The sequence below is a fragment of the Protopterus annectens genome, chromosome 3.part1, assembly GCF_019279795.1.
Source record: "Protopterus annectens isolate FY-2018-M chromosome 3.part1, PAN1.0, whole genome shotgun sequence".
Taxonomy (NCBI): domain Eukaryota; kingdom Metazoa; phylum Chordata; order Ceratodontiformes; family Protopteridae; genus Protopterus; species Protopterus annectens.
In genome coordinates, this window is record NC_056732.1 from 326,635,166 (window position 1) to 326,648,866 (window position 13,701).

At 36.2% G+C, this 13,701-nt stretch overlaps 1 protein-coding gene across 1 annotated transcript in view; it reads right to left on the reverse strand.

Annotated features, from left to right (window-relative positions):
- Positions 1-13,701, reverse strand: part of ANKRD28 (ankyrin repeat domain 28) — a gene marked incomplete in the record, with an annotated part of 2,819,689 nt that overhangs the window by 422,160 nt on the left and 2,383,828 nt on the right.

Consider the following 13,701-nt stretch of genomic DNA (forward strand, 5'->3'; position numbering starts at 1 on the left):
TTAATCCTTTGTTCTACTCTAGTCCAGTCATTTTTCGGCTGTAAAAATCATCCTTAACCTTTTCTTCGTGGCTCACTCCGTCTTATGAATAGATCTTTCTAAAGAACTCTAACAAAATTCACAAATATTTTACATATTCTGAGCACAATAATTATGCCGCCTTATTGCTGAGGAATGTATTAAAAATACCTATGGCTTTTCATTTTAGCCTTAACTTTAAAATCTCACAATTTACCAAATTTACCCAACATCTGGAAAAAAGACTTGATATCTTTTATTGGATCAGTCATGTAAATCAAATCAGCAGTAGCAAACAATGAAATTTGACTTCCTCTTGATCTACTATATATACCCTCAAATGTGCTCTTACCACTGAAGCCAAAAATAAATATGCAAAACAAATGACACAAAGTTCAGCTGTGTAAGCTGAGCTTATTGTAACAGCAGATGCTCAAATGTTCTTAACTTATATGTACTGTATCATGACAAGCATATAATGGCTGTCCAGCCTCCAAATCTTCAGGGCACATTGCACACACCTAAATTATCAAGCAGTTCAAGCAGAGCAATTTAAAAGACAAGTTTTGGCTCAAAGCCCTTCACAGTTTTCCAGCCAGCACAGACAGAGTGAGGCTGAGACCCGAAAAGACAATGTCAGGAATAACAAAAAAATAAATGTCTACACCCTGGCATAAAAAATACACAAAAAAACAAAGGGACTGGAGGGAGGGAGTGACTACTGCAGCAGTGATTGTTTGAACACCTACTGTTATGGTAAATTCAACTTACACAGCTGTACTATACTCTTCACAATGATCATTGCTGCATTAGCCTTAGCTGTACAGGTAGACTGATATAGCTAGCTATATCTGGGAGGTGGAAGGAGAAGGGTCCAAAAGCCCCTGGAAGATGGTCTAGCAAAGTTTGATCTACACTTAGAGAAGGAATCAAGTGTATAGTGATTTGTAAACGTATGTATAGAGGACAACAGCTTCTACCACAGAGCATCCACTATACTTCTAGAATTCAAGCCTATCCAAAAATCCATAGATGAAACCAAGCCCTTCACCCTGCCAGGAAAAGATTTGTTATGGTGAGTATAAAAGACAATAGCCTTAGACAACCATTTGGAAATTGTTTTGGAACAAGCTGTTTTTACCTTTACAAGAAATGAACACATTGATCTGAAGTTCTGAAAGATTTAGCTCAATCAAGATCATGCCCGACTTGTCTGTGAACATCTCCTTTCTCCTTTTCAGGAAAGAAAATGGGGAGAAAAGTTTGGCTTACAATAAATTTGGATACCACTTCAGGAATAAAAGGAGGATTATTTTGCAAAGAAACCTTTCCAGTGGGAAATGAGACAGGGCTGAATCCCCACAACAGCCTGCAACTCAGACACCTTTCTTGCAGAGGTCAGAGCAATGGATAAAACTGTTTTCCATGTTAAGAACCTCAAAGTTCAGCCAAATTAGCTGATTCAAATGCACCAAGTGTTAATTCGCCAACACAAAATTAAGATCTCAAGGAGGGGCCACTGGTTTTCTTGGATGCCTCTTATGCAAAATCTCTTTCAAGAGTACTTTGACATCAAACTACACTGAAAGAGGAGGAACCATGGGCAGACATGCTGAAATGGCTGATAAATTAACCTTAACTGACAAATGGTAACTCACACAATTTTTGTAAAACCAGAGAACAACTAGCCCTGAATGGGTGCAAATATATGATATTTTAGCAGCAAGCTTTCTTGCCTCTAATTAGTACCTGCTGCATGTCTTCAGAAAACAGATGCCTAAAAGTAATTAAGATCCTATCATCCAAGCAGCCAGATGAAGATGACAGATGAGGTATGTCAAACACTCTTGGTCTTGTGTGAGTAGATCCAGTCTGTGAGGAAGTTTGTGGTTAATTATCCCTGGTCACTTCCAAAACAAGGGAGAACCATGGTTGGTTGCTTGGGCCATAATGATCTTGGGGGATTCCATCTGAATCTTCAGAAATACCATGAATATTAAGCTTGGGTGGCGCAGTGGTGCAGTGGTTAATGTTGTTGCCTCACAGCAAAAGGTTTTCTGGTTCAATTCTCAGCTGGGGTGCCTTGTGTGTGGACTATGCATTCCTCCCACATTCCAAAGACATGTGTCTGGACCGTTTCTCACTGGGCCTCTGCTGAAAATAGGCTCAGTCAACAAATGTTAAATAAATCAATAAAAATACTAGTGGAAAGGCTGAAAAGACATACAGGAACATTCCTGTCCAAAGAAAAGACATCCGCCTTCCAGCTCTTCTTCAATGGAGTCCTGGAACAGAATTTTGCCAGTTGACTGCTCAGAGACAGGCAAAGAGGTCTACTTTCCCCACAGATGGGTCAAATCTTGGAAGACACCCTAATCCAGTTTGCATTCATGAGAGTCTGCAGGGGTCTGTCATGCAATTTTGCTCTGACAGAATGTAGGATGCCTGTAGAATGAGACTGTGCTGTAAAGCTATATCCCAAGCAAACAAGGGTGGTCAGCAAAGGTGGCATGATCTGGTTACCCCTTGCTTGTTGATGCACCACATGACTGTGGTATTGTCTGTAACCACTTGAAAAGGTCCCAGGAACTACAGATGGTTCAGAGAGTTGAGTGCCGTGATCAGGGCAAGCATTTCCTTGATATTTTTGTGCTTGTATCTGTCCTTGCTGTCTCACACTCCCCTGCATTTTATCCCTCCAGAAGCTGCTCCCCAAGCAAAGTCCAAAGTGTCTGTGGTAACTGACTGCTTTGGAACAGGGAGGAAGAAGGGAAGAGTCTGTATTTAAGGATATTGGTTGTCTACACCTAAAGATGTCTCTTCTGGCAAACTCCAGCAGTGGAATCTAAAAAGATAAAGGGTATTGCTGCTGGGATCAAAGAGATTTTAGATACCACTCTATCCTTCTCATGTGGTATCTTCCCAGGGGTATCATAAGAATCACAGATGCCATGAGATCAAGATCCCCAGCGACCAAAGTGAGTGGAAAACCATAGATCTAGATAAATATTTATTTTTTTCCTGTGGAAGAAAATCTCTTTGAACTAGGGTGTCTAGCTGACATCCCAGGAGCACAATCCTGTGTGAGGGAGTCAAAGACTTTTGAATGTTCTCTTGGAGTCCCAATTTGTGCGAGATCTCTCATCCAAGAGAGAGATTCCTGATACCTTAAAAAAGAATCTGTAAAGAAAAGCAAGTCATCTAAATATGGAAAATGTGGACACCCTGTAGCCTGCAATGAACCAAGAAAACCGAAAAACTACTAAAAATCAAAAGAAAAACGAGTTGAATGGTAGGAGAAAGCTGAAATAAGCAAATACGAAAAACATAATGCTAAAGCAACTAAAAACTTTAATATGGTAAGTGCTTTCAGTGGGAGTGGAGATGGGGAAAATGGTTCGCAACTACTGTTTCCATCAACATCTGAGGAATTTAATGCTACTATGGGTCACAGTCATAACAGCAACTCCAACGAAGCGAATGCTGTTGGAAATTTAACCATATTGGTAAACATGCTTCTTGGGAAAGTTGAGGCACTTTCCCAGAAGTTTGAGCAAGGTACAAGAATGGTTAATACCTCCAGTATGACAGAAACATCAAATCAAGGACTTAATTTACCCTGTTCTCATAATAGAAGTGCAAGTCCGAGTACCAACGATGTGCAGCCTTGTTTACCTTCAGGAAGTATTAGGGAAGTGACACAAGAAGTTATCATTGCTCCCAGACAAGAAGTGAATGTAGTAGGGGAGCGTACTGCTGGTAACAATGTTTCTAATGCTGTCAATAGCATCCCAAGCATGGCTGGTTTTCTGGATCATAATAACTTCTTTATTCACACAGTGAATGACCAGAATGGAGCCAACCAACATCGTGATGTGAGTAATATAACTGATTTGCTTAATGCATTTGACCAAAAACTTTTTAAATGTCGCAAACTGCAGCTTGAAGTTGCCTATCTAACTGAATGTTTAGACAAGAAAATCATTCCCAAAGGGCTTAGACAGTGGCGCTTCCCTGCAGATTTAATTGCTGAATCTGTTTTTCATAAGGAACTTTTAGCATTATTTGACAGGCAAGCAGCTGAATTCATTAAAACTTTGGTTAATTTTTATAATACTGAAATTGCTACTTTTAAAACTGAACTTGAAATAATGGAACATTCTATTTGTGGGGATCACAACTTTGAACAGTATAAATATGACTATTGCAGAATTTATTCAAGTATTGATGCTACCATTAACAAATTGTTAGCCACCAAAAAGAAAAATATTGACAGAGATGTACAGGCTTATGTCCACAACAAGGCATACCCTGCCCCCCCAAGTCACCCACATGAATGGTATTCAAGATTATATGGGTTCTAGACCTGATTTTGTACCTAACAACAATGGTCCCAATAACTCCTTTCACCATAATGCTCATCTGGAAGAACCTTTACGTAGAAGTGAAAGAATAAGAAATAACCAAACACAACTTAACCAGCAGCAGTTGAATGATGTTAATGGCTCTAGTTCAACTGCTAACAACCAGGTTTTTCAAGTGGACAGGGATTCAAACCACAACAACCAGAATAATCAATCGAACCTGAGACGGCAAGGGAATTGGAGGAACAAGAGGAGGAGATAACACCAATTGCACCTAATGAACCAGAAATTTTATTGAGCACACACAGTGACTTTAAAATTTTCAACTATACTGCTTTAACTGTAGATCAAAATATGGTTGATTTCTTTGCTAAAGGTCTTTCCTTTGTCCCCCATCAAAAAACTAATTTTGTAAAAATGATAGTTGATCTTAAAATGTATGTGCGCAAATTGAATTTAGCGGTTCTGAAGGGGACCAATTCTACACTTGTGAACTCTCTACGAGTTTCTAGTTTGTTTAACCCCCCACTTGTACCCACATTAAAGTCCTTTGAAAAAATGTGTGAGATAGATTTAAGGAGACTATCAGATAATGATACGCATGTTAGATTAATGCACACTAACATTATTTCTGAGGACAAACAATACATCGACTTGATACACAATTGTGGTATTAGAGTTATGAAGCCGGACAAGGGAGGGGGCATGGTGTTTATGAATCAGTCTAACTATATTAGTAAGATGCGTGAACACATGGATTCTGAGGTATATACCCCTGCTAGTTTACATCAAGTTAATACTGCATACAGGCACATTAGAACTGCTCTTGACGATTTATTTCTGGAAGGGTCTATTGACATAGACACCTTTCAGTAACTTTCTATGGCAGCACCTAGAATCCCTAGTATTTTTGGGACTCCAAAACTACACAAGGATATCAGGAACCCCCCTTTTAGACCCATTGTTGATGGTAGGGGTTCGATTACTTTTGCTTGTGCTAAATTGGTAGATAGTATTCTTAAACCACTTATTAACCAGGAGTTACAAATATGTCGTGATTCATGGAGTTTCCTGGATAATATTAACAACTTGGAGTATAAGGACAACAAAATTTTTGTTACGATCGATGTAAAAGATCTATACACAGTCATCCCCCACCAATTGGGTATAGAATGGGTGAGAGAATTTATGTTGTCCAAGAATGTAGAGCATGATAAAATATGTCTAGTTGAAACACTTTTGGATCTGATTCTTTCTAATAACTATATTATGTTTGACAAGAATATATTTTTACAAAATAAAGGGGTAGCCATGGGGTCCCCCCATGTGGTGCCAGTTTCGCCAACAGTGTCATGGCATATTGGGAACATACTTTTTTGTTCCCTCATGGTGTTTTTCAGGAAAATGTACGATGGTACACCAGATACCAAGACGACATGTGTCTGGTATGGCAAACCAGACATCAAACTGATCAAAGGATTCATACAACATATTACCAACAAAACCAATTTTCTTGAATTCACTTATCAAGTAGGGGTAGATAGCATAACATATCTTGATGTACAACTAATTAATGACAGGTATAACAAGCAGCATAAAGCTACCATTTATAGGAAACCTACCTACTCCAATGCCTTCCTGCACTATACTAGTGAACATCCATATCACCAGAAAAGGGCAGTTGTTAAAGGCCAGTTGGTGAGAGCTGCACGGATGGTTACTGAAGATGTTGACTTTGACTTAGAATGTAACAAGATGAAGTCCATGTTCACAAGTAGGGGGTATCCTATCAAATTATTTTTAGAAACACTTACAGAAGTTAAAGATAAGAGATCCACAGGTTGGTTTAAACCTATTTTAACTAGTAGAGCATATAAGGATGGTATTACTACCAATACTAATCTAATTACACGACAGCATGACAAAAACGATGACAGTGTCACGTTATTACATCTCAGTTTCCTATCTACTTTTTCAGCTGACACGGCAAGAGTCAAAGAGATTTTTATAAAAAATTGGGCATTAATTTTGGAAGAACCGTCCATTTGTACTAAGCTAGGTATCAGACCCCGCTTCACTTTTAGAAGGGGTTTTAACCTTAAAAATCTGTTGGAAAGGCATAAGAATGAGCATCTAGGTACGAACAAGCGGGTACATAAAGGTATGCGTAAATGTGGGCATTGCACACAGTGTAAGCACATTCAAGTGACTACTGACATCAATATTAATAACAAACACTACACAATAAATGGCTCCTTTAATTGCGAGTCCAAAGCTGTAGTATATGCAGCTTGCTGTCAGGTTTGTCCCTCATTTTATATAGGTAAGACCGAGCGGAAACTAAAACAAAGAATATACGAGCATTTTTATGCTGTTAGTAAAGGTGATGTTAACAATGCTCTTGCTCGGCATATTTTACAATTTCCAACAAGAGTTTTTATTTTTGGTTGTACACCAAACACTTTTAGACCCGAGAGGGGGGCCTTGGCAACTTTTATTAGAACAAAATGAGTTGTATTGGCAAATCAAAACGGCTGCATACATTTTCCCTGGTTTAAATGAATTTGTGTCTATTTAAAGCGTGTTAAAATTAAAAGCTTTAAATAGATAACATATTAATTTTGCATAAAAGATTTTGAATTTGATACTGCACATTTTTGTTGATTAAGTTTGAAACATAGTAACATTTACACAGTTTCATATATATAAAAATATGGACTTTGTTTTTGGTCATATATTCAGTATTATTACGATCAGATTTTAGTTTTTAACCAGCATGCAATTAATTATTTTTTACATATTACTATATATTTTTTATGTGTCTATATTTAGCTAAATATCTTAGTTCTTACAGTGAATTCATGTCATTATCACATATTATACATTTTCAGTTTTGCCCTAGTAGCTTTTTAAAATGTGATTTTTCAGTATAACATTTACACGTTATACATATATATTTAATGTTATTTATAAATTGAGTATTATGTACTTAACACTGTAACATTTTTGAGCAGGTTTCATACTGTTTAAATATTGTACTTTTATCTGGTTTTATTTTTATTGGTTGACTGAATGACTAATTAATAATTAACTACAAGCGATATAAGCATCAGTTTTATGTTGTTCTGGGTCTGAAGAAGGTGGAATATTTTTACCACTGAAAGCGCTTACCATATTAAAGTTTTTAGTTGCTTTAGCATTACGTTTTTCGTATTTGCTTATTTCAGCTTTCTCCTACCATTCAACTCGTTTTTCTGTAGCCTGCAATGAGCTATAATCTGGAAAATGTGTATACCCTGTAGCCTGCAATGAGCTATAATCTGAGCTAGACACTGTGAACACTCTTGGTGCAGTGGATAGACCAAAGGGTAAGGTAGAGAACTGACAATGTGATCCAGATAGACAAAACCTTAAAAAAAGTATCTGAAGACTGGATGAATAAGGATGTGATAAATATATTTTATGTCTAGTGTTACCAGAAATTTGAAAGAGGAAGCAGATGTAACAGGCTGTGAAGTGAACAGCATTTTGAATTCAGGCATGATCACAAACAGGTTTAGAAAAGAAAGATCCAGAACCTGACTTCAAATATTTTCTTTCTTTGGTACTAAAAACATCCTTGAATAAAAATCCATTCCCCACCTGGGAAAGGAAAACTGGTTCCAGCATTCCTTGGGCCGGCATGTGATGAACAGGAGAAAACAATGTCTGATCTGCAGGATGAAGAATGACCCCTTGGGAAAGGGGGAATTTCCTCCAATTATCATCTGTAACCTTTATGAGTGGTTTTCATAATCCATTTGCCTGAAATAATTTGTTGCCAAAGAGAAAAATGGAGATTCAGATTTTCTAGAAGAGAAAAGGTGCCACCAGGGTAGGAGGGGGTCACAAGGTCTACTGAAGGAGTCATTCAGATTTGTTGGCCTGTCCATGGGTTTGAGACTTCTTTTTGGAAACCCCTTGCCATTTCTTATTAAACATGTTTATCTGAATTCTGTTGAGGCAATTACTTTTTTTGGCAAAAACTGGATGAGGAGAAAGAAAATCCCTTGGACAATTTGGAAAGACAGGGCTGAAAAATCTTAGAGATTCCGTAGATCAGCTTGTCTCTCTCATCACACTTTTTGAAGACCTCTACAGCAGAGTGGCCAAACACTAAATATCTATCCAAGGGAGAATTTAAAATCTCACTTTTTACACCATCTAGGAGGTTCTGATAATGCAGCCAAGCAAACCAGCTTAAAACAGTACCACTGGACATAGCCCTGAAAGAAGTATCAACAGAGTCATACACACACTGCAAACAATGAGTATTGACCTGTGCAATAGAAAAAAACGAAGTTATATAAAGCAGATTTTTTTCTTCACAAGAGGAAATTATTACTTATGTACGTACCATAACTTTATCTGTGTCTTTCATTTCTTCTCACGTATGGGTAGAGTCTCCAGCTATATAATGCCTGGGTGGTCTCAAGGATGGATATGCCAGAGCACTACAGAACCGAAGGAAGCTCTGCCTTGGGAAACAAGGTCTAATTTTGTAATGTAAACAAAGTTAGGCTCACAAACACACTCCTGTGCCCTTATAAAAGAGTAAAAGTATATATAAGCAAAAAGTTAGGACACGTAGAAGGCAGAAATACTTTCGATATTTCAAGGGACCATTCAGTCACACACGTAGATGTAAATACACCACAAACTCTCAGTGCAGTATAAGCGAGTACATCCACTCAAGAAATAACTGCAATTCACTGTTTGCTGCTGGAATACAACTGTTCATTAGAAAAAATTGTGTTGCCAATACCTCTCCACGGAACAATAGCTTGCTCACTAAACCCAACACAAGGGACCAAGCGTTCTGCAGAGTTAAATAATTTTATTGAATTCACACGGCAAGCGCTTTCAACCTTTTGGTCTTCTTCAGGCCATCAAACATACTAAATTAATTACATTTATAAGCAGCAGCATCATCAAAAGCATGATGTCACATCCTGCTTAATTCTCATATATAAAAAACTATTAACTGCCTATAGAAAGTTACTGCAACTTGCGTTTCATCAAGAACGCTATGCACAATTATTAATACATTATTTCCACACAGATATATTGCTTAATATCTGTTTAAAACTCTAATCACATATATTATATAAAATTTTTAAAAAATACATATAAAAACATTGTAAGTGATCCTACAAATTCAAAATGCAAAAATATTCCTTATTATAAATACAAGTTTCTATAAAATGGGTATGTGCATTTGTAAATCTGAAACCATATATATATTCATATAAATAATAAGACATATATATGAGTCCATAAAATCATATACCTAACTCGACCAGGACAGTACAATAAATAACTATCTAATATCCTATACATTCAATATCTACAGGCCATAGGTATTTACATATACTTTACGTATATGTATAAATAGACAGATTTCCGTAAATCACAGAAACCTTAAAGATAAAATTCATATGCACTTTAATAAAAAGCATTATAATAAAAACATTAATTTACATAACTCAATTATACTACAAGTTAAAAACAAAGCTACAATATCATTAAGGATACTTTAACTAATGAATATACAGAACTTTTTAATAAAAATTCCCAATAAAAAAATTTTCAGTAAAAATTTTTTACCAAGATTTTTCTTATAACATTGCTAGCACAGGTCCTTAAAGAATATATAATATAAGCAATCATTGCATTAATCACTAATATTTTTATACACAAAGCTATACAATACAAATTACAGCCAACATTAAAGCTTCCTAGCCTTTAGCGTTGGCTTAATGGATACCCTATCATTTAGACCCGGGTCACGATCGGCTCTGAGTCTTATAATCCATTTTGCCTCCTTCTGCTCAGTTAAATTGAACATGTCACCTCTTCTAATGGTTGGTTTGTTAACCAGAATTACCTGAAACCTAAAGGTGTGTTCTTTTGATGTACAATTCACATGCTTAGATAATGCATTACATAGGGAGTCCACTCTTATCTTATATAAATGTTCCCTAATCCTTTCTTTGAGTTTACGATCCGTCTTCCCTATGTAAAATGCAGTACAGCATGTGCAAGTTGCTAAATATACAACATGTTCAGTATCACATGTGGCTTCTATTGTAAACGTGAACTCTTGTCCAGTGATAGGGTATATAAAAATATTAGACTCTTTTATAAACTTACAATAATTACATCTATTACATTTTTTAGTAAAATTATTCGTCCCAGGATTTACTGTATAATCGACCCTATTTGGGCCACATAGCATTCTGTGCAAATTAAGCTTATTTTTGTAAATGAATCTTGGAGTACTAGCTACCATTTTAGAAATAGTAGGATCTGTTAATAGAATATCCCAATGTTTCCTATATGCATATCTAACACTTTTACATCTTGTGTGTAATATATTGGTATTCTAATCTCATTCCCTTTCATAGTAACTTTATCTATTGTATCAAATTCATGATCTATTTGTGCAAAGTATGGGTGCGCTCTACCTTGCCTCAACTCTCCGATTCCACTAAGACTAGCATCAATCTCATCAGAGGTGTAAGATCTATTTAAAAACTTCATTTTCAATTCATTAATTTCTTGTTCAAACCCTAATTGGTTTGAATTCAACCGAGAGACCCTCATCGCTTGGCCTTTAACAATATTACTAAAAATATGTTCTGGGTGCACACTACTGCGATGGAGGAAATTATTACGATAGCAACTTTTTCTATAAATGCCTGTATTCAAACAGCCATCATGTAACCTTTCAATATAAACATCTAGATAAGGTATAATTTCTCTAGACTGAACCATAGTAAATTTTAGATATTTGGTTTCTGCATTCATTTTGGCATGACACTTCATCAGTTCTCCTTCATCACCCTTCCAGATTAAAAAAAGGTCATCCACAAAACGGGTGTAGAATGTTACATTCTGCCGAAATTCAGGACTTTGGAAAAGAAACCTCTCCTCCCAATCAGCCATAACCAGGTTGGCATAGCTATTGGCACACAAAGTGCCCATAGCCACGCCATCCCTCTGAACATACAACTGACCATTAAAAGTAAAAACATTATTTGTGAGTATGATTTCCATAAGTTCACAAATAACTTCTATTTTACTGTTTGAGAATGTACCATCCCTTTCTAAACATCTACTGATGCAAGCTAACCCATCATGGTTAGGGATAACAGTAAAAAGGAATTGAACATCCAAAGTTACCAACAGTCCCCTTTGGCCCTCTTTGGTTATAGATGTCTTTTCATACAACATAATCAGAAATTGTTTGGTATCTTTCAATATGTGTTCATATTTATTAACTATTGGTCTTAATAAATATTCTAAATATAAAGAAATAGGTTCCGTAACCCATCCTCTCCCAGCAACAATTGGTCGCATTGGGGGGGTCCGTCCCATGTTTATGAACCTTGGGAATTCCTTGTATAAAAGGTATGGTAGGACTATCAACAGAAAAATAATTGAATAGTTCTTCATTAACTTTACCTTCATTTAACAAAGTATTTAACCTATCTATAACATTGGCAATAACTGTGTTTACTGCACGACTGTTAATCCTTTCATAAAAAATTTTATCATTTAACATCATGCACATCTTATGTCTATAATAGTCCATATCCATAATAACTATAGGGCCCCCCTTATCGGCTGGTCTTATCATAATACTTCTATCATTTCTTAACCTTGTCAAGGCTTTCCTTTGTTCTGGGTTAAGGTTCCCCGCCCATTTCTTACACCTGTTAATTTTTTCATTTTCATATAATTCTTCTTCTACTAATTTCGAAAAAGCTTCAATTAGCGGATGGTTAATAGGAACATACGTATTAGGTTTCCTAAATTGATGTCGTTCAGATGTTTCACTACAAAAATCAACCTTAATTTGTAAATTTCGAACAAAAGTTTTAAGATCCAACACATTATCTGTTATGTCACTTTTAGTAGAAGGGATGAATGTCAGGCCCTTTTCCAGTACATAACATTCATCCAAACATAATTCTCTTTTAGAAATATTCCATATCAGGGATTCTTGTTCCCTTGCCAAATCTTTTTTAAGCTAGGTCCTGTTTGTATTAGATCTGCCGGCCTCTTTTTCTGTCGCCCTCTGCTCATGGATCGTTCCCTCCCCGCTCCCCCACCCCTCCAATTGTTGGCAATGGGGAAAGGGGCTGAGCAATTAAATCCATTTGTGTTTACTGCATCTGTATTTGAACTAGTTGCTTTCCTACTCTTCTCAGCTTTGTCCTTATTTACATTATCACTAATGGTCTCAATATGTTCACAAATATCTATTCGAGTGTTTGCCTCTTCAAACACTGAAATGTTATGTATATTGCTAACAGGAGATGCATAATGTTCATTAACACCATCATGATGTATCATGGCTGTTGTAACAACAACATTACCTTTCATCCCTTTCTGTCCTTCACTTCCATTTTTACTAGAACTGCCTTCATTACTAGCTGACTTAGTATTAGGGGCATCATTAATTTGATTAACAAAAAACATATCATTACATTTCTTCACCGTAGTCTCCACTTTAGGCCAAGTGAAGACATTACCTCTTTTAAAATCATCTGTATCCCTTTTGATTTTATCACATTTCTGTTGTAATAACTTTTTCTCAAAAACAAACACATTATCTAACAATTTATCAATAAAAACATCTAAAACATGTTTAGGATACATATTACACATACTCAATTGCTGTTTCTGAATACGTTCTCTCAGTACAATCTCTTGAGGCAAAAAATACTTATTTAATAATTCCATATACTTTATACTGGTTTCTAAATTGATTTGTTGCCACATACACAGTAAGTCTGCATATACAGTGCCTGTTGGGGGCATTTTCAGAATTCTTAAACCCCTAGGAATAATTTTGCGTGTTATACACACCTCGAAGTGTTGCCGTTGCAACTGGAGGCGTTTTAATTTCATAAAGTCCCCCTCCATCTCTTGTAATAGGGTCGCCAGTCCTTGATAATCCATTTCAGGTAATCCATTGTCATTTGCGTCAATCGGAATGTTATAACTAAGTAGAGGATTAATCTCGCCTGCTACAGCATTTTTAAACCTCGTTTTGCCTTTTTGTGAAGCTTCTATTTGATTTCTCTGTACTTCCAGTGTATACAGAAGTTCAATAGGTGTATCGTTCAAGGATTTTTACTGAAAAATTTTTTATTGGGAATTTTTATTAAAAAGTTCTGTATATTCATTAGTTAAAGTATCCTTAATGATATTGTAGCTTTGAATTTAACTTGTAGTATAATTGAGTTATGTAAATTAATGTTTTTATTAT